This window comes from Pseudorca crassidens, chromosome 1 (genome assembly GCF_039906515.1).
Source record: "Pseudorca crassidens isolate mPseCra1 chromosome 1, mPseCra1.hap1, whole genome shotgun sequence".
Taxonomy (NCBI): domain Eukaryota; kingdom Metazoa; phylum Chordata; class Mammalia; order Artiodactyla; family Delphinidae; genus Pseudorca; species Pseudorca crassidens.
Window position 1 is genome coordinate 57,164,160 of NC_090296.1, and position 20,981 is coordinate 57,185,140.

The 20,981-nt window shown below is 34.4% G+C and overlaps 1 long non-coding RNA gene across 1 annotated transcript in view; it reads left to right on the forward strand.

The window, feature by feature from the left end:
- Positions 1-20,981, forward strand: part of LOC137227615 (uncharacterized) — a 415,363-nt gene that overhangs the window by 88,308 nt on the left and 306,074 nt on the right. The window contains exon 2 of the long non-coding RNA XR_010944938.1: positions 2,334-2,421. This is a non-coding gene — a long non-coding RNA (uncharacterized lncRNA). The remainder of the gene's footprint in view (positions 1-2,333; positions 2,422-20,981) is intronic.

The window sequence follows — 20,981 nt, forward strand, 5'->3', positions numbered from 1 at the left end:
CCTGTTATGTATTACTTAAAAGAACATAATGCAATTTAACATAGCTCTACATTTCTGATATTTTTACAAAATATGTTTTAAAATCAGAATACAAAGAGTTATATGTACTTACTGCAGAAGATTTGTAAATTAGAGAAAAGCTTAAAAAGAAAATAAAAACATATGACATGTGATATGATGATCCAGAGGTGGAATGAAGAGAGTTGCTAAAAATAAAAATGTAAAGTATACTCACAAAGTTATCTGTATATATACAAGCACACACAAATTTTACATTAATTGGATGCTTCACATAAATTGCAAATTATGTCATGAACATTTCCAATACTATTAAATATTCTGAATCAAAAGCATTTTTAGTAAACCTGATTTCCATCGTATTATGCACCACACTTTATTATATCAACCGTTCATTTTTTAAAATACGAGATATAAGAAATACCAGAATGAACATTCATGTTTATTAAAAAAAACTAAACAAAGGACAAAAGAAAAAGCAAACCTTTGCTCTACACATTTTTGCAAATTTCTCTTGGGAGATTCTAAGATGAAATTACTGTGTTAATATGTGAAAAGCTTCTTTGTGCTTTACGTAATTTCCTTTAAAATTTTTGTTCTGGTACTATATAAGAGGATACACACACATACACATATATACAGATTTGGGGGACATATATATACAAACACATATATTTCAATTTACAAATAATTGTAAGTATTTTTATTTTTAAATATAGCCAGCTTAAGAGATAACAGCTGTTTTTCCTTTTTATATTTACATAATACAATATAATACTTTTAAATTATATTTTTAGTTTATCTGATTTCTACTGAGTTGAATATATTTTATACATTTATCACTGAGGTTTTTTTCCTATTTTTAAGTCTCCTCTAAATGTATTTGGATCTTTTAAAATTATATTAATTATTTTCTTCCTCACAGAAATTTTTATATTATTAATATTTTATCATTTACATGTAGGTTGTTTTCTTTGCAGCTCAGAAATTGTATTGTTTTAAAATGAAATAGATATGTAGACATACTCAATTTAAAAATGCTCACATTGCCTTATTTAAAAAAAAACAACAAAAAGTCTTTATTTGAATCCATAACCTTGTCCCCATAGAGAATTCACCAGAATAGCCTCTACACACTGTCTAAATTTCTACCTTCTAATAACTCTCTTTGAAACCCATTTTAATTAAAACATAGTCCAACCTTAGTCCAAAGTAGAAATAAATACAATAAAATCTCAAGCACACATCATGCACACTTTTAAAAGTTAAACAGTTGATTAACATACTAAAAAAATAAATACAATTTTGCAGAGACAGTTGCAGCTCACTCTGCAGCACCCCCTCAACCCCTTTGCTTCTCTTCTTCCCTAGCAGTAAACACTCCCTGAAGTTGGCATCTTTCCTTCCCTTCTAGGTTTTTGTAATTTTACCACCTATATGTGCTTTCTATTAGTAACCAATGATATTTTTGCCATGTTTTTCCATTTTATGTACTTGATGTCATATTCTACATGTAAAAATAGTTTGTTCATTTTCTCTCTGTACAGTATTCTACAGTAAGCCTGTACTGAATTTTTAGGCCATTCTCCCATTTATGAGACTTTTGATGCAAGTTGGTTATATGATCTGTAAAAACAGTGCTGTAATTAAAAATTCCTTCTAGGTGAATCGTTGTGAATATGTACAGAAGATTAATTTATGTTAAATACATGGAGGTGGAATTGCAACAATTCAGTATGTAAAATATTTTGGTATTCCATTTGGCGCACTTTTAACTTATTCCAGCTGCTTTGGCAAGCAGTTGCATAACTCTCTCATTCTGTTCTGGGCCATCACTGCCTCCACTGGGATGACCGTGGGAACTAGCTCAGCAATTCTGATTCATGTGCAAATCCAGACGTGTAAGGGAGTTAAATGCAATAAGATGAAACTCTGATTGACATATGTATACTCAGGCAGTCAATTCTCAGGTACGTTCTACATGGCCCTTTAAAGTCCCCAGTGGGATCAAGCTCTAGTTCCCCAGTGTAGTATTTAGCTCAATAAACCACAGTTGGATTATGTTTTTGTACAGTCAGGCCGCTCAAGACGGCAGTTCTCTTGCTCTCTGTACACCCCCTGCCCGACCAGTGCCTGATTCACCTACACCCCATTTACATGACTGATCTTCCTACATACTTGCCCCAGGCCCCAGCTGGTAATTGTTCTCATCAAACGGGTGGTGAGGGGCGTGCCCCTCTACTGGTTTCCCTGGTAACTAATGAGCCCAGCTGGCGTCAATTCCCCTATAACTGGTAATCTTCTCTCCCACCCAGCTTCCACCAGGAGCAAAGACTAGCTCCGCGTCCTGTCGGCCAGCAGCCACACACGGTGGGGTGTCACTCCAGGCCTTGCTTCAGACGTGTAAGTTCCCCCATTCATTAAACCGTTGATGTCTCTGTTGCTGACTCTGGGCTGTTTCTTCGGTCTTGAAGCTGGGCAAGCACAGGCCTTATAGGCCTGCGGGGTGCAGCCCAACAGTTCTCCTCCCCTGTTTCACTCTTCACAGTCTCTCACTCCTGCTTCTTGGGGTCACTTTCCCAAGTAGTCTGCCTGCATGCAAGCCCTAGACTCCAGCTCTGCTTCAGGGGGCAAACCCAGATTACAGCTCTTGCTTGTAGTGGCCCTAGAGAAAGTATAATTTCAGGACGGGATTCTGAATGTGGTAATTAACCAAGTTGTCAGCTGGTGAAGATAACTATCGCTGGTGGTAAGTGGGGAGGTAAAAAATATAAAATAAAATTTTGTTGAGAGCAGCACCTATGGTGTGTTCAGAAGGAGAATTGTTGGTGTTTTGAGGTAGCAGTATCATTTGTAACGTATGAAGGCAATCAAAATTATAAGAACTGTAGAGTCAGAGGAGTCAGTTAAAGGTTTTAGGTACCTTCCAAAATTGCGTAAATACAGAATAGCCAACCGACAAATCAAGGCACACAACTAACAACTAATGCCCCAAAGCATTATTAAAAGAAACTTTAGTTCTTGTAGACTTAGGGCAAAACGTGTTGAAAATCAGACCCAGGATTTTATTTACGTATTTATTTATTTATTTGGCTGCGCCAGGTCTTAGTTGCAACTCAAGGTTCTTCATTACCACATGCAGGATCTTCATTGCAGCACACAGGATCTAGTTCCCTGACCAGGGATCAAACCCGAGTCCCCTCTTTTGGGAGAGCAGAGACTTAGCCACTGGACTACTAGGGAAATCCCCAGACCGAGGATTTAATTTTAAGAACTACAAAAGATGAATACATAGCTTAAACAAGTCTCTTAAATGGAAGTCAGGGCCTCTACAGGGAAACAATGAGACCTGAGTCCTAGGACAAAGTCATTAATATAAAGAATTAAAGGACCTTCTAGCTCAGATTTCCCTACAGCCTCCAAGCTGGTAGCAGCAGCTCCTTTTATCAGCTTTAAAAGAAAACCCTCTGGCTCGGAGACCCTTAGAAAGTCCTAATCTGAGTCAGCCCCCTCAAAAAAGGTACTCGTTCAACACCAGGATTTACCCCTACTTCATGCACTCTGTCTTCAAACCAACAATTAGGGTAGAGTCAGCCTAAGCTCCCCACAGAAGTAGCACACACCTGCAAAGAATCATCTCACTGATATGTGTGGAGGGAGTTTAGAGGGCATTGGAAACACGTGTGGAAGTAGATCTCCAGACTGCATGGGGAGGATTTATTGACGGAAAATTCCTCTCTTGTGATTTGTGGCTTGGTGTTGTGTTCAGGACACTGGTTTGTGCATGATAATATGCTGCAATAAATATGTAGGTGATGTAAGAACTGCCCTGGCAGAGTATCGAGAAGGAGAGACAGAAAACTTAGTGAACTGGGCATAGTCAGATGAAATTATCTTGTGAGCCAGAGAAGCTACCTCCAAACTATGATCCCTGAAGGAATAGGAGACAGATTCTGCTATTCTAGACTCATTTTTATTGATGTCGAAGACCTGGGTTGCAAGACAACAGCTCTCAGTCACACTGAATTACAGATGAGAGACAACACAGATTTTCTCAAAGACCCCCGTTTCTCCTCACTAGTTCATTTCATAGTGTCATGAAGAAAAAAATGCCTCATGGGCAACAAAGCCAGAGGAGAAATTAGGGTGCCTTAATCTGCAGGCCTTTAGGGCAGTGGCTAGGAGATCATGGTATAGAAGTGAAATAGATGGAAAATCAACTAGTGTGTTACCAGATTTTATAACCTAGGAAAAAAGGCAAAGTCTGGGAAGCAGAAGGGTGACATTAGCTGCCTCAAAGGTAAAGTAAATGGTAATCTCAGGCTCAGATTACAGACTAAACTACTTCCCAATTCCAGAGACTATTGATTAAGAGAAATTCTGGGATTTTTTTGTTTGTTTTTTAAGGGTATTTTTTGAGACTGAATCTACAAGAATATAAAATATCTAATACCCAATTTTTCCCCAACTGCACCTGAGTCCATTTACAAGGATAAACATATGCTGGGAAAAGGAGGTAACCCACACCTCCAAAGAGCTATTTCATACAGTGACTTAGCTGACAAAGTAGTAAACCCCAAACATTATCATCGCCAACAGTTAAGGCTGGGAGCTTATACTGGTCAATTGATAGGTGGACTAATGGCTCAAAACGGTGTCACAGTTGGTCTGTGGACTTACCCTGCAGTAATTTTTCTAACCCTTGAATGCATATCAGAATCTACATATTGTTTCCTGACCAGTAAGTAAAAACAACTATAGTAGGAATGGCAAAGGGAAAATGCCCGGCATTTATCACTCTCCCATCCCTTCACCTCCAACCAAAATGGTAAATTAGGAGCCATTAGTTGCTGAGTTGTTGCTCAATGAAAAACTGCACAAACCCCTACAATAGTGATGTTTTGAGGGCTGGGTAGTCTGACCTGTCAGCTTTGCATTTGTAAAATGCTGCCAAGTCCCGTGATCACATTTCTGCTCTGGTTGGTATTCAGAAATCAGGGGAGGGAATGATATCCTGTTGAGACCTCACATCTCTACATCAAATCACTCCTTTTCTCTTTGGATTCCACTTTGACCCTGGCAACTTTCTCAATTCCTTTCCCTTATGCCTTGTGGTGCTCTTTTAAGGTTTCAAGACAAAACCAGAGGTGCAGATAAATATTTCAGCAGAAGCAGTTGGTCAGTGAAAGAAGTGTTAAATCACAGAAAATATAAGTAAAAAAGACCAAAAATATTCCTACTATTTTTTTTTACTTATTCCCCTCCTTCCTTCTGGGAATATTAATGTTGCCAAAATATTGGCCCTTTGTGCACCATTACAGAGGCAGAGTTTTGGAGGAAAGAGAAAGGGTAGCTTTATTTCTTTGCCAGGCAAAGAGGAAACACAGCAGGCTAGTGCCTCAGAAACTGTGCCCCCCTCCCTGGGGAATAGGGAGAGGTCTTATAGTCAGGGCTGGTGGTCAGGGGTAAGTGATAAGGATCAAGGAAGTGACAGGCTTGCATTCTTCTGATTGGTTGGTGGTGAGGTAAGTGGGAGTCAGCAACATCCATCTTCAGGTTCCAACTGGTCTGGGGTCTATGTGCTTCCAGGCAGCACACCATCATTAATCATTAACTTCTCCCACCTAGAGGGGGTTTTAGTATCTGCAAAACAGCTCAAAGATATCTTTGTGAGTATCCATTGATGGGGAACCTGGACTTTGCCCCAGGGTTTCACTATTGTTTCTCTTGACTGTTTGTTTCTCCCTTGCCTTGCATCCCCTCCCTTCCCTAATTAACAACTGCTTGAATCTGCAAAGTCGGAGAAAGTTATGGAGACTGAATGAAGACTATTTCCTCTAATCAAATAAATGGGGGACACAGGAAGGCTTTGTGCCCAAGAGCCCCACAGGGCCCTGCTTGGTATCATTAATATTCATCACCACTTTTACCTCTGTTCTTCTTCTTTCTCTTTTTTCTGTTGTCTGTTTCTATCACTTGCTAGATAGAGTCTTCTAGGAGAGTTTCTCCATCTGAATTTCTATGTTATTATTCACGTTTAATCAATATCAATTTGTGTTAATTTTTGTATATGGTATGAGGTAGGAGTCCAACTTTATCATTTTACATGTAAATATACAGTTGTCACAACATTTTTTGAAGAGTATGCTCATTGAAACAACATGGATAAACCTGGAGTACATCGTGCTAAGTGAAATAATCCACACATAGAAAGACAAATACTATATGATCTTACTTATATGTGTAATCTAAAAAAGTCAAATTCAAAGAATCAGAGAAGAATGGTGGGAGGTGAGAGAAATGGGGAAATGTTGGTCAAAGGGTACAGACTTTCAGTTATAAGATGAAAAAGTTTTGAGGATATATATACAGCATGGTGATTATAGTTAATAATACTGTATAGGATACTTGAAATTTGCTGAAAGTAGATCTTAAGTGTTCTCATCGTGAAAAACAAAAACAAACAAAAGATATTGATTAACACATTGATGGATGTGTTAACTTGATCTAGTATGCATTTTACAATATATACATACAGTAATTTATGTTGTACAACTTAAAAAATATATTGTACAACCTAAATATATAAAATTTTTGTCAATCATACCATACCTCAATAAAACTGGAAGTAAATAAAATAAAAAAGAATTTTACCCACTGAATTATATTGGTCAGAAATCAATTGAACATAAATGTAAAGATTTACACTGGACTCTTAATTGTATTCCATTGATCTAAATGCTTATGACAAAACTAATGCGTTGATTATTTATAGTAATTTATTACTGTATTACAATCAGTTGATTACTGTATTTAGTATTGATTACAGCAGCTTTGTAGTAAGTTTTGAAATTGGGAAATGTGAGTACATCAACTCACATTTGTTTCTCTTTTTCAAGATTGTTTCACCTCTTCTGAGTTCCTTAAACTTCCATTTGAATTTTAGGATCAGCTTTTCAACTTCTTCAAAAAGCCCACTGGGAGGTGATATCTCATTTTAGTTTTGATTTGCATTTCCCTGATGATTAATGGTCTTGAGCACCTTTTCATATAACTTTGCTATTTATATGTCTTTGGAAAAGTGTAGAAGTGAGAATAGAATGATGGTTATAGGGCCTGAGAAATGGGAGATATGGAGAGAGGTTGGTCAAAGGGTACAACATTGTGGTCATGTAGAATGAAGAAGTCTTGAGTTCTAATGTATAGCGTTATGACTACAGTTAATGTACATTGGAAATTTAAGAGAGTAGATTTCAGGTGCTTTCACACACACACACACACACACACACACACACACGAAAGGTCGATGTGTGAGGAAATGCATATGTTAATTAGGTTGACTATAATAATAATTTCACTGTGTATATCAAAGCATCATGTTGTACTCCTTAAATATGTACAATTGTTATTAAAAACATTTTCAAAAAGCCAGCTGGGGGTTTGATAGTAATTATGATGATTCCATTTAGTGGAATTCAGTGAATCAGTTGGACCTACACTTTTTGTGTATGGGAAGTTTTTAATTTCTAATTTACTGTTTTTACTTGTTAAAAGTCTATCCACACTTTCTAATTCTTTTTGAGTCACTTTTGATAATGTTTGTCTTTCTAGGAATATGTCCATTTTATCTATGGCATCATATTTGTTGGAATACAATTATTCATGGTATTCCCTTATAAAACATTTTGGGTTTTTTTTCTATAAAGTTGGGAGAGATGTGCCTTCTTCCATTTTTGTTTTAGTAATTTGAGGCTTCTGTTTTTGCTTGGTTGATCTAGCTAAGTTTTTGTTGATGATCTTTTTAAAGAACATACTGTGGTTTGTTTTACAGTCTTTATTTTTCCATTCTCTATTTCATTTATTACTACTCTAATAGTTATTTTCTTCTGTTTATTTTGGGTTTGATTTCCTTTTAGTTTTTTAGTTGTCTGTTATTATTACTATTGTAAGAACACTTAACATGAGGTCTTTCCTTGTAACAGATTTTTAAGTGTGTAATTAAATATTGTTATCTATAGGCATAATGTAAATCTGGTCACTAGGAAATCCAGTAATATGTGACAACATGAATGAACTTTAAGGACATTATACCAAGTGAAATAAGCCAGTCACAGAAGGAAAAATACTACATAATTCCACTCATATTCATATTGAAAATAGTTAAATTCATAGAAGGAAAGAATAGAATGGTGGTTGCCAGGAGCTGGGGGGAAGAGAAAGGAGCTGCTAATCAATGTGTATACAGTTTTGGTTATGCAAGGGAATAAGTTATTTTTCTAGTTTTTTTAAGGTGAATATTTAGGATATTGATTTGACATCTTGATCCTCATTTTATGTAGATGTTAACTATAAATTTTCCTCTAGCACTACTTTAGCTATATCCTTTGTTTGGAGATGTGTTTTTTTCATCTCAAAGTATTTTAAAATTTGCCCTGTGATTTCTTCTTTATTCTGTTACTTTTGAATGTATTGTTTAATTTTTACATACACTAAGTCCCCTACATACGAACCTTCAAGTTAGGAACTTTCAATGATACGGGTGTGCATTTGCATATCCAATCAAGTAAGTTAGTTCAAGTGTCTGATGTACATTGTCACGTGCATGCATCCTCTACAAGTGGTTGCGCTTCTGTGTACTTGACTATACAGTACTGTATAGAGTACAGTAGTACAGTATCTTTATTTCAAGTCCAGGATGTCTGGAAGCAAGCGTAAAAGCAGCAGTGTTGTAGCTGGTACTGCTAAGAAGCACCAAGCCATAACGATAGAAACAAAAGTGAAAATAATTGAGAGAGTGGAGTGAGGCAAAAAGATGGTAGACCTCGCTCATTCTTATAACGTTAATCGCTCAACCATCAGCATGATTCTAAAGAACAAGGACAAGATCATGGAACATGTAAAGTCTGCTGTGCCAATGATGACAAGAATATAGAAGAAACATGGAAAAGTGATGGAGGAGATGGAGAAACTTCTTAGTGTGTGGATGCAAGATCAGCCTCAGTGTCGAGTCCTGCTCAGCTTAATGTTGATTCAAGAGAAAGCTAAAAGCCTTTATGAAGGCTTGAAGAAGAAACATGGTGGAGAATCAGAGGGTGCATCTTTTAATGCCAGCCATGGCTGGTTTCATTGGTTCAAGGCTAGAGCCAACCTTCACAGTGTAAAAGTAAGTGGTGAGGCAGCAAGTTCAGATACAGTAGCTGACAGGGAATTTCCTGAAATGCTTTGAGAAATTATTGATGAAGGCACATATTTACCCACGCAGGTTTTTAATGTGGATGAGACTCAACTGTACTGGAAGAGGATGCCAGACTGAAGTTACATCAGTAAGGAGGAAAAGCTGATGCCAGACTATAAAGCAGGAAAGGATAGGCTAACTCTGACTTTTTTTTCTATACAGCAGGTTCTTATTATCTATTTTATACATATTAGTGTATATATGTCAATGCCAATCTCCCAGTTCACCCCCTCCCCGGCCCCTGCTTTCCCCCATGTTTGTTTTCTACATCTAACTCTGTTGTTTGGTGGCAGTGCTTCCTGGGATATAAAACTGATGCCTTAGTTTATCATTCAGAGAACCCAAGGGCCCTTAAAATATAGCCGGGGGCTCTCTTCCTGTTGTGTGGAAGAGTAACCCCAAAGCCTGGGTTACACAGGCCATTTTCGAGGGCTGGTTTTTCTACCACTTTATCCCAGAGGTAGAGAAATATTGCTTGGAGAATGATATCCCACTCAACATACTTTTGCTGTTTGACAGTGCTCCTGGCCACACCGCATTCATGGATGACTTTCATCCCAACATCAAAGTAGTAAATCTGCCACCGAATGCTGTACTATATCACTCATCCAACCTATGGACCAGGGAGTTATAGCAACTTTCAAGAAATATTATTTATGTCACACTTTTTGTAAAGGTAGTAAAGGTGAGTGATGAATCAGGAATAACCTTGTGACAATTTTGGAAGGACTATAACATCTACAAGGCCATAAAAAACATTGACTTTGCTTAGCATGAGGTTAGAGCCGTCACCATGAATGGGATTTGGAAGAACCTTTGCCCGCAGTTTGTTCACTATTTTCATGGATTTGAGAAAGTGGATGAGGAGTCCAAAGAGGTCTTCAGCAACTTAGTGACCCTCAGCAAGAAGCTGGAGCTAGATCTGCAAGAGGATGACTTCATTGAACTCCTTGTTATGCAACACGGGAAGCTTACTAATGAAGACCTGATGGAATTGGAGGCCCAGAGAAAGGACGAAGAGAGACAAGAGGAAGAAGTAGTATTGATAACTGAAAGACTGAAGAGATTCATGATGCAGGAAATGGCAAGGGGATTTTCTTTATTTGAGGATGCACTGTTAGTTTTTGAGGCACAAGACCCAAACGTAGAATGGTACACAAAGGTTGCTGCAGCATTTCAGAATGCAATCCAGTGCTATCATGTCATTTATGATGAGAAAAAAAGAGCTAATACTCAGACATCACTGGATCGTTTTTTCAAGTGGGTGGATAGAATTGAATCCAGCAAGGAATGAGAATCTGTGCCATCAATGTCAGGCATGAGTGAAATTGCAGCTTGCCCTCTGTCTCCTGTTGCTGAAGATCTTTCAGCTCTACCATCTTCCACCTCCTCTCTCTCCTCTAGTCAGTAACTCTTCTTGCATGTTCTCTCAATGCCAGCCTCTGTATGCCAGCTTTTGTACTGTACTACTGTACTTTTCAAGGTACTACACTGTAAGATTAAAAATATTTTATGTTTTGTGTTTGTTTTTTATATAATATTTGTGTGAAAAGTATTATAAACCTATTACAGTATAGTACTATGTAACCAATTAGCTGGGTACCTAGGCTAATTTTGTTGGACTTAGGAGCAAATTGGACTTATGAACCTGCTCTCAGAACAGAACTCATTCGTATATAGGAGACTTACTGTATTTGTGAGTTTTCCCAATGTATGTCTCTTGTTGGTTTCTAATTTCATCCCATTATGTAAGAGAATATACTTTGTTAATTTCAATCTTTTAAAAATTGATTGAGATTTGTTTTATGGCTTTACCTATCATCCTAGAGAATATTCCATGTGCACTTAGGAAGAAGGTATATTCTGTCATTGGGTGGGATGATGTTAAATATTTATTAGGTATGGTTGAATTATATTTCAATTCATCTATTTCTTCATTGATCTACTGTGTTGTTGTTATCACTATTGAAAGTGGGATATGGGTATCTTCAAACTAATCTTGTGAACTGTTGATATCTCCCTTGAATCTGTTAGATTTTTGCCATGTATTTCTGGCTTCTGTTATTAAATGCATCTATATTTATAATTATATTTTATTGATGAATTAGCCCTTTTATCATTATATAATGGCCTTTTGTCCCTACTAACATTTTTTGTCTTAAAGTCTATTTTGTCTGATTTTAATGTAGCTACTATAGCTCCTTTAGTTACTGTTCAGATGGTATATCTTTTCCCATTCTTTTCAACCTATTTGTGTTTTGGGATGTAAAGTTTGTCTTTGGTAGATAATATATATTTGAAACATGTTTGTTAATCCCTTCTACCAGTTTCTACTTTTTCATTCAAGTGCTTAATCCATTTGCATTTAATGTAATTACTGATAAGTTACAATTTCTCTCTGTTATTTTACAATTTTTTGCATATGTCTAATGTCATTTTGTTCCTCTATTCTTCCAATACTGTTTTATTGTGTGCTATTATCAGTGTTTTCTAATGTATCATTTGAATTCTCTTATCTCTTTTATATATGTATTTTTCCTTTTTTATTTCTTTTTTTGTTATTTCTGTAGTGGTTACCTAGGAATTACAATTAACATGTTATAACATTTAGTTTGAATACCAACTTAAGTTCAGTATTATAAAAAAAGTTTCTCTTATATAGCTCCATTCCCCCCTTTTCCTTTTGCTATCATTGTCATGAAACTTACATCTTTATACATTATAATCCATCAATGCAATTTTCTAATTATTACTTCCCTCAGTTCTTTTTAAAATTGTTTAAATTATCAGTTTTTAATATGAAAAGATGGTATATAATTTATTATGTATGTATTTATTTAAATAGATGCAGTTTATTACATGTTGATTACACACAGCATGTGGGATCTTAGTTCCCCAACCAGGGATGGAACCTGCGCCCCCTGCATTGGGAGCATGGAGTCTTAACCACAGGATCACCAGGGAAGTCCCAGTGATATATAATTTAAAAGGGTATACAGTCATCCCTCAGTACTCATGAGGAACTGTTTCCAGGACCACTCCCACAGATACCTGCAAATGCTCAAGTCCTTTATATAAAATGGTATAGTTTGCATATAACCTTATAAAATTTTAAAATCATATCTAGATTCCTTATAATACCAAATACAATGTAAATGCTATGTAAATAGTTATATATATAAAGTAAATAGTTGCCAGAATGGACCAAATTCAAGTTTTGCTTTTTGGAAATTTCTGGCATTTCTTTTTGAATTTTGTTGATCTGCAGTTGGTTGAATCTGTGGATGTATAGCCCACACATATGAGAGCCAACTGTGTTTATAAAGTCCCTTATATTAGTCTATGTAGTTACCTTATCAGTCAATGTTCTTTTTTTCTTTGTGTGGATTTGAGTTAATACCTAGTGTTCTTCCGTTTTAACCTGATGGACTCCTTTTAATATTTCTTGTAGGGTGTACCTGCTGGCAAGGAAGTTTCTGTTTTGTTTATTTGAGAATATCTTAATTTCTTCCTTCTTTCAGAAAGATAGTTTGGCTGGATATAGGAATCTTGGATGAAAGTCTTGTTCTTCAGATTCTTTATTCTAGCAATGAATTAAAGTATATCTAAACTTGTGGTAGAATGCTATCCTTCATTTTGGAATTCTTAAAAGATCATTTTAGTATGAAGTCCACTGAAATGTGGGTCAGTAGTCAGAAGTTCTCCAAAGTTTCTGTGTGTGTGTGTGTGATTTAGAAAGAAGCTATCTGACTATGAATGATGTTCAAATTTATGTTTGAAGACCTTCTTTAGAAATGACTACAATTCTGAAATATGTAGTATAGTTATGTCATTGTAATTCTTAATGTTGCTTTTAATGAAGTGGTATTTTAACAAAATGGAAAGAGTGAAAACTTGGAAATAGAAATAGCACAAGTTTGGGAACAGTACGTCTGCTGTATATAAGTACTATAATGTTGTGTTACTGAGTCCAAGCTTGCTCTGCTCGCCGTACTCATGACAGGCCAATAAATCAGGAGATGAGGTGTTGAGGCAAGGAATAGCAACATTATTTGGAAAGCTAGATGTCCGAGAAGATGGCAGACGAGAGTCCTAGAGAACCATGTTATCGGGGTCTGGATGCTAGTTTCCTTTATAGAACAGAGAGAGGGGGAGGTGAGGAGGTAAAGTAAAAAGTACATAAGCCTTGCAAAATATCTTCTGGTTTCACCAGACTAGGCGAGGGGATGTGTTAATTTCTTCTTTCCTGCAGCCATTCACTGGTGAGCAGGTTCAGAATGTTTCCCTGTGAGCTGAACAAAGGTACTTTAGTTTAACATTCAGGCAGAGGGGGCAGGGTTCCCCAAGACAGGCCATCATGTATGCTTATACCTATAGACAACATCCTTTTAGTGATTACAGTAACTTGCAACAAAAGAACTGAAGGCAAAGGTTAAAGTGAAAGAAACAGATCCAACATGGAGTCAGATTTGTTCTTCCCTATTACAATTGCAAAAGTAACATTTTTTAAATTTAAATTTGAATTATTGTTTCCTCAATTGAATGATTTGGGTTATAACTGTTGCTTGGTAGAGTTATTGTTCGGAGACTCAAGATAAAGAAAGATCCTTATACTTAGAAGATGTCTAATCAGGGCTTACTAAAACAATTATCTTCCTCAAGTAAATAACTGTTAAAAAGAAATTATAATTTTTCTTTGGCCATTTTCATTAATGTCTGTTCCATCCATCATCCATTATCATGCTTCTTTTCCATTCTTGCAAAACATTTCTATTGAAGATTTAAAATGTGACAGCCTGTCATGTAGATACTGGAAACAGAACAATGAAGTAAAAAGACAATAATCCTAGCCTTCATTGTATTACTGTGCCAAGATAAACTAGAACATAATATATATTTAATAAACATTTATGGCTAAAATAAATTTATGAATGAATTAAAGCTGAATTCTAAGTAGTTTTCAGAATGTTCTTGCCAATTATTTGCTTGAGGGTTCATATGTTTGCTTGGGGGTTAATATGTTTGGATTAGCTAGTTTATGCAATAAAAGATAGCCCTGAAATCACAGTGGCTTAAAATAATGGATTTATTTATTTTTTCACTTACTTATTTTTACCAGTCAGCACAGAAACTCATTTATGGACCCAGGCTAAATATTGACAATTTCTGTTTGAGAGAAAGAGTATATCACTGGCCAGAACCCTGTCACATGGGTTCTGTGAAACTGTCTATGAAACTCATAGACAATTATAATTTTGCCATGTGCTTTGACTCAGGGAAGAACAGAAAATATTAGAATAGAAAATATTAAATAAAATGCAAATATTCCATAGTATATTTCATATCTTGCTAAATATTTGGTGGTGAAAAGAAATCCACTTCAGTTAATCAGACTAGTAGTGATGAAGAGAATAATGTAATTAGAAAGCAGAATTGTATCAAAAATAAGGTTAGACATGTAAGATCATAGACTCAGAGATGAAATCAAAAGAAGAAAAATGGAGTCTATCATTGGTGATATCAACAGTTAAAAACTGTTAAACAACAGTTAAAATAACAGTTAAAACCTATGTCAGTTATTTACTGCAGTGGTCCCAAACCTTTTTGGCACCAGGGACAGGTTTCATAGAAGACAGTTTTATCATGGACGGGGTGGGGGGATGGTTCAGGAGGTAATGCGAGCGATGGGGAGCGATGGGGAGTGGCAGATGAAGCTTTGCTCACTCGCCCGCCACTCACCTCCTGCTGTGTGGCCCAGTTCCTAACAGGCTGCAGACCAGTCAGTATTGGTCCATGGCCTGGGGGTTGGGGACCCCTGATTTATTGCATTTATTTATTATTAAAGTGGCCTGAAGAGACATTCTCTTGTCCTTATAAAATTAAATGTCAGTTTCTCAAAGCACTGGCAGTTTTATATACTTTTGAAGGAAACATACTGCTATCACCTAATGGATATTCTCATATGTAGTAAGAAAAGATAATCCAATTTTGTACTAAAATATTTAGGATGTTAAAAAATGATTACAATCAAAACTTATGAAATTGTCTTCACCACCACTAGAAATCACCAAGTGACTCCATCCCATATTTCTATTTTAAGAATCTTTGCCTATTTTGAAAACCTCAGACTTAATAATAATTCCCAGGTGAGATGTATGTCATATAATATTTTGTAATGAAATCCTTTGTTTCCATTTTCTAGAACATATCCATAAAATTAAATTTAAATCTAATAATGTGACATACATAAGCAAACATAATTTTCTTGTGTCTTAGATATTCATTTAAAATAGCTCCAAGATTATTCTTAAATTCATTAGAAAAAAGTTTGTTTTAAAATGACCCCTATTTAATACTTTTATTAAAACTATATATTGCTGGAAACCAAAGCAATTGATGAAATAAATTTACCTCTAGCAATTTAAAAGTCTAATTTTCCATTTATGTGGCATTTTATACTGTGCTACATTTTCTCCAAAATTACATGTACACAAATGATGTTTAGAAATAGTAATTTACCAGGATATAATAATACATGATTGAGATGTGGTGCTATATAAGTTTCAAAACTTTAGTATTCTTTGCTTATTAAAAATTCTAGTTTTAACAGTGTAGCTTCTGTTTCACACTCTAATATGGGCACAGTTTTTTTATAAAATATTTCATATTGCCTTACTATGTTGCAATATATAATTTTTCCATCTAATACTTTTGACAAATCTATAGTGTCCATAATTTTACTCAAGAGAAATCTATTCTTTGTTTAAACATCAAAACCCCTCAAAATATTCAAAAGCAAATCCTAGCATCACTGATATATCATTTTGTGTCATCTAACAAAATTTTGGTTTCCAAATGTGCATAAGGAACTATGATAGATGATTGTGCAATACTATGAAACAACAAAATTCCAAATGTTAAGGATGTTAAATCTGAGTGAATAAGATTAATACAATTTTCTGAGGTTAATTTTAGAGTTATATTCTAATTATCACTGAAAAATAACTAAATATAGGTGGTTTTTGAAAAGCTTTCAGGGCTTAGGAGAGTATGTTGGGCTGGGTAGCATTGTTGGTTAAAGGGAGTTGGTAATAAATAAAACTTAGAAGAAAAAAATTAAAAATACAAAGGCAGTTTAATCTCAAACTGAAAAGTCTGAACCTTATTCATTTACTCATTATATGCTTTTAGTTGAGAAAGTATGAAATAAAAACCTGTCCTTTAAAAATAAATTTTTACTATTGTACAGAGGAGACTGGAGGAAAGCTAGAGGTAAGAAAACAATTAGAGACTTGCATTAGTTTAGAAATAAGAAAATAAGAGCTTGGATTGGAAAATTAGCCATGGGAATAGGAAATAAAGCATAACTAATGATATATTTCAAATATTTTACATTACTTAATAAAGCATTAGCTATTAATGTGAAGAAAGACAGTTTTAAAATGATTTATAATTTTGAGCTTGATTGACTAGAGACATAGAGTAATTCCATAAAGGAGGAAGGTCAGAGATTCTGGCCATGGGGATTCAATATGCGTCTCATTTAAACATGTTGAGCTGGAGGGCACAACATATTGTGCAAGAATATATTTTAGTAAGTCGTTGGAAATGTGGAACTAGAACTTGTAGAATAGTTTTTAGGATCCTAAGAAATAGATAAATTATATACAATTGCATAATTATACTTGAACATCCCTATGTATAGCTTTATTTTAATTATTCATTTATTACAAGCTGTAAAAGTGAATTTGGAGGATGTGAATGATCGTATATCTGTAAAATCCCTTATTTTTCTCTAGCCCAGTGGGTCGAACTAAATTTTTTTTTAAAGTTAATGAAAGTATGGTGACCTACTTTTCTTCTGAGAGGTCTTAAAATGCAAGTTTATTTTTCTGATTCTAATAATTCAAGTATTATTTTCAACACTTTTTTTTGGCAGTAATAGCATGCATGATGTATTCTGCAGAATAAAGCTTATAGGGATTTCATACTTCGACATCTTGTCTCCTATAAGTAGATAAAATGTTAAAAAGGAAAATAACTATGATGAATCAGGAATATTAAAGAAAGAACATGTCACACTAATGAAGGAATTTATGTCACAAGAAGATTCATTTTGAATAAATATGTACAAAGACAATTGAAAGCAATAGGATATATAGGGCAAAGGATTTATGTCATATAAAGAATGTGGTTTCCTCTCAACTTCTTTTGTTAGTGCAAATGAGTAATATGATTATTCTGAAGGTGTGCTATTAATGTTATTAATGCTAAGATAAAGCAAATATAATTGTAACAAAATTATTTGTCTTACAAAATTGTCAATAGAGATTTTGCTAAGTAAATAATATTCTATTTACAATAGACAAAAAATATTTGTGCAGTTTTGTTACCAGTATCAGATTTTCTGTTTAGTTAAAGCTTTTTCTCCTCTTAAATCTGAGGTTTTTGAAAAAGTATGTTTCAAATGTTAAGTTTAAGATTAATTACTGTGTGATCAGAATTCTCTCCACAAGTCGTAAGATCTCTTTTTGTCTGGAAAGAGTTTTTATTCATTCAATCAACATTTTTAAATCAAAAAGCTGTTATGGGCCTCTTCCAGGTATTGCTTATATAGCAGTGAATAAGACAAAATATTACTTTACATTCTGAGAGGAAGATATACAAAAGAAAAATAACTGAATTAATGTAAAATATCCTATTAGAAAGCCATAAATCCTATGAAGACAGGCAAAGGAAATAGAACTCTTAGAGTGTTCATTAGGGACATATCATATAGGTCCTTATACAGTATTCTCAGTGATAGAAATTTGTGGAAAATTTTGGAACAAGAAGTAACATCATCTAATTTTAAGTTAGTAAAAGAAAATAAATTTCATAGACCATTATATGAGGTGATGTTGGTTTGGTCAAATATAAGAGCATAAAAATTACAGAGAAGTGACAATACTAGGCATCTAGTTTACAGGTAGAAATGACAAGACTTGCTAAGGTATAGAGAGACAGACTATGAGAGATTGAGACAATTCAAGGATAATTTTTTTTGGCATTTTGGGGTCTGAGTAACTGAATAAGTGTTGTTATTTACTGAGCTAGAAAATATTAGAGAAGGTACAGGTTAGATTTGCTTATAATATAAAAATGAAGATTCTTAATATGAATATGGCAGACATGGCATAGATTTGTGACAGCTTCGCCTGCCATCAATCATGTAGGTTATTTTGTTTTCATTAATGCAGCACCTAATTATTGCCCTCTATAATAAAATCTCTGATAAAAACTTAGTCTACAGTTAGTATTTAAAGTAAGCCATGAAACTTGTTTAGATTAAAAGGAGTTTTTTTAATAAAGAAAAGTTCTTGAAGAGTTAGTCTTGGGAAATTCTATTATTTACTAATTAGAAATAAAATAATCCAACAAAATAAATGAGAAACACATAACGAGGCAGGAGGAAAACAGGAGAGTATGGTGTTGTATAGCATGGGGTAAAACATAAAGAAGGAGGAAATAATCAACAATAGCAAATGCTGCATGGCTGAATACCATAAGGACTGGAAATTATTTATTAGATTTCCTGACATGGAAGTCATTGTGAACAATAAGGAACTGTATCCATGGAATTGGACACATATGTTTGATTGAAGTGGGTTTAAGAGAAAATAGGAGGTAAAGAATTGAAGCTGGTGAGTATATAAAAATTAAAGGAATTTTGATATAAAGAGCTATGAAGAATGAGATATGGTGAAGAGTTACAGAGAATTAAAGCATTTGTTTTTCTTTTTACTGGGACATATCTCAGCATGTTTCTCTGCTCATAGGAATGATTCAAGTAGAGAAAAAAATAATGTCAGAGTTTGAACGTGTCATACTCTTTCTAGAAAGTGTCAGAGTTTGAAATATCACCCTGATGCAGAGTTCTAGAAGCTGAATACTTAACCTCAAATTGTACTGCTTCCTTAACTGCATTTTAGTCTCATAAAAATAAAGCACAACTGAAAAAAAAAATGCCCATTGGTTTAAAGGAATAGATGCCATGGGTAACTTTTGAGAAAGAGATAGCAAACTTTTTCTGTAAAAGTCCAGATGTAAATATTTCAGTCTTTGGGTACAATATATCTGTGTTACAACTATTCAGCTTGTCCACTGTAGCAAAATAGCAGCCATAGACAATATGAAAATGAATAGGCATGTCTATATTCTAATAAATCATTGTTTACTATGGGACATAATCTGCTTCTCACTGAACTAAGTGATAGTCTTTGGTGAGCTAACTGAAATGAAAGCCATTGTGAAATTCCTTAAGGATGAAATTTACAAGTTTAATTATACCCTATTTGCCAGTAACTAGGCTCAAAGAGATCCTTACAGTTGAGTTATACTGATAGAAATGTTTGACTCTAGGAGCTTTTTAAGGTATTAAGAAGAGAATAAAAAATAGGAGATACTTAGGAGAAGGGAAAGCTATAACAAGGAAACATTAAATGCCAGAAAAAAATTTACAATAGTGTGAAAGACGAAATGAGAATGTAACTGAAAGAACTTGATATAGTATCAAATATTTTAATCGATTTTGCTTTGAATTGTTACATAAGAGTTTAAAGTAAATCAACACCTTAAAATTTTTAGAAGGTATTGCTATTTAGAAGGTATGATATATCAAATGCCATGTCATACAACCATAGTTTATTAAGGTAAAAAAATGACTTTAAAATCAGTAATACAGCAGCTTCAAAAATTTTATTTGCTATGTACTATCATATTCAGAGTCTTTCCAGGTGTTTTCGAGACTGTGTTAAATAATTTATAATTATGGTAACATCAACATCTTCCGAGGTAATTCATTCCGTTTTTGAATATTCCTAATTAGAAAGTTATTCCACCATGACAAAAGAAATCTAATCTTTCTTTCTTTAATAGCCTTTCAGATATTTAAATATAGGTATAGCATACTTTAACCATTAATGAAAACTGCAGTCAAGTACACTAAAAGTAGAAAAATTAGAAACACATAAAACTTTGAATTCCACTTCAGCTATTTAATAGATAAGGCAGAAGGCACATATTACAATAAAATTAATTGGAAACAATGAAGATAAAGAAATTTGTTGACACAGTACTTTTGAGAATGCTGAAGACTAGTTTATTCGTTAACATTGCTGTAAAGATAAAGCCTGTTGAAGACTATTAATAAATCAGTTACCATAAAGATTCAAAGAGTAAAATCATGGGGGATGTGGTTAGTGAATTTCCAAATCTATTATACCACTAAATAATCTGTATCCTGTAGTTATGAAAAGGTTTTTTTTGCAGATAAAAGCAAGCATTCTCCTATGATAGTGTTTCTTACAAAAATATATGCTTTGGTAGCGTATGTAATATAGCTTTTTGTGTCCATGCTCTAGTCATTACATTCTTTCTTTATAAGGCTATTATAAGGAAATTGAACTTGGAGAAAATTGAGCCTATAGTGTATACACCATCTGTATGATGACTAACACATTATCTGGAATATCATTCAATTATAGCTATAATTCCAATAATATTAAAGGATATAAATCCACTTGGTAGACAGAAAAAATTTAAAAACCTTTGTTTTCATTTCCTCTCTAAACTCTCTTGAGAAATTAAATTGGCAATTTTAACATGTACTTTAAATTCATAAGAAATTTTTTCTTTTGAAACTATATGTCATACTATGACTTCTTCTTAAGCAATTTCTTAACTACAC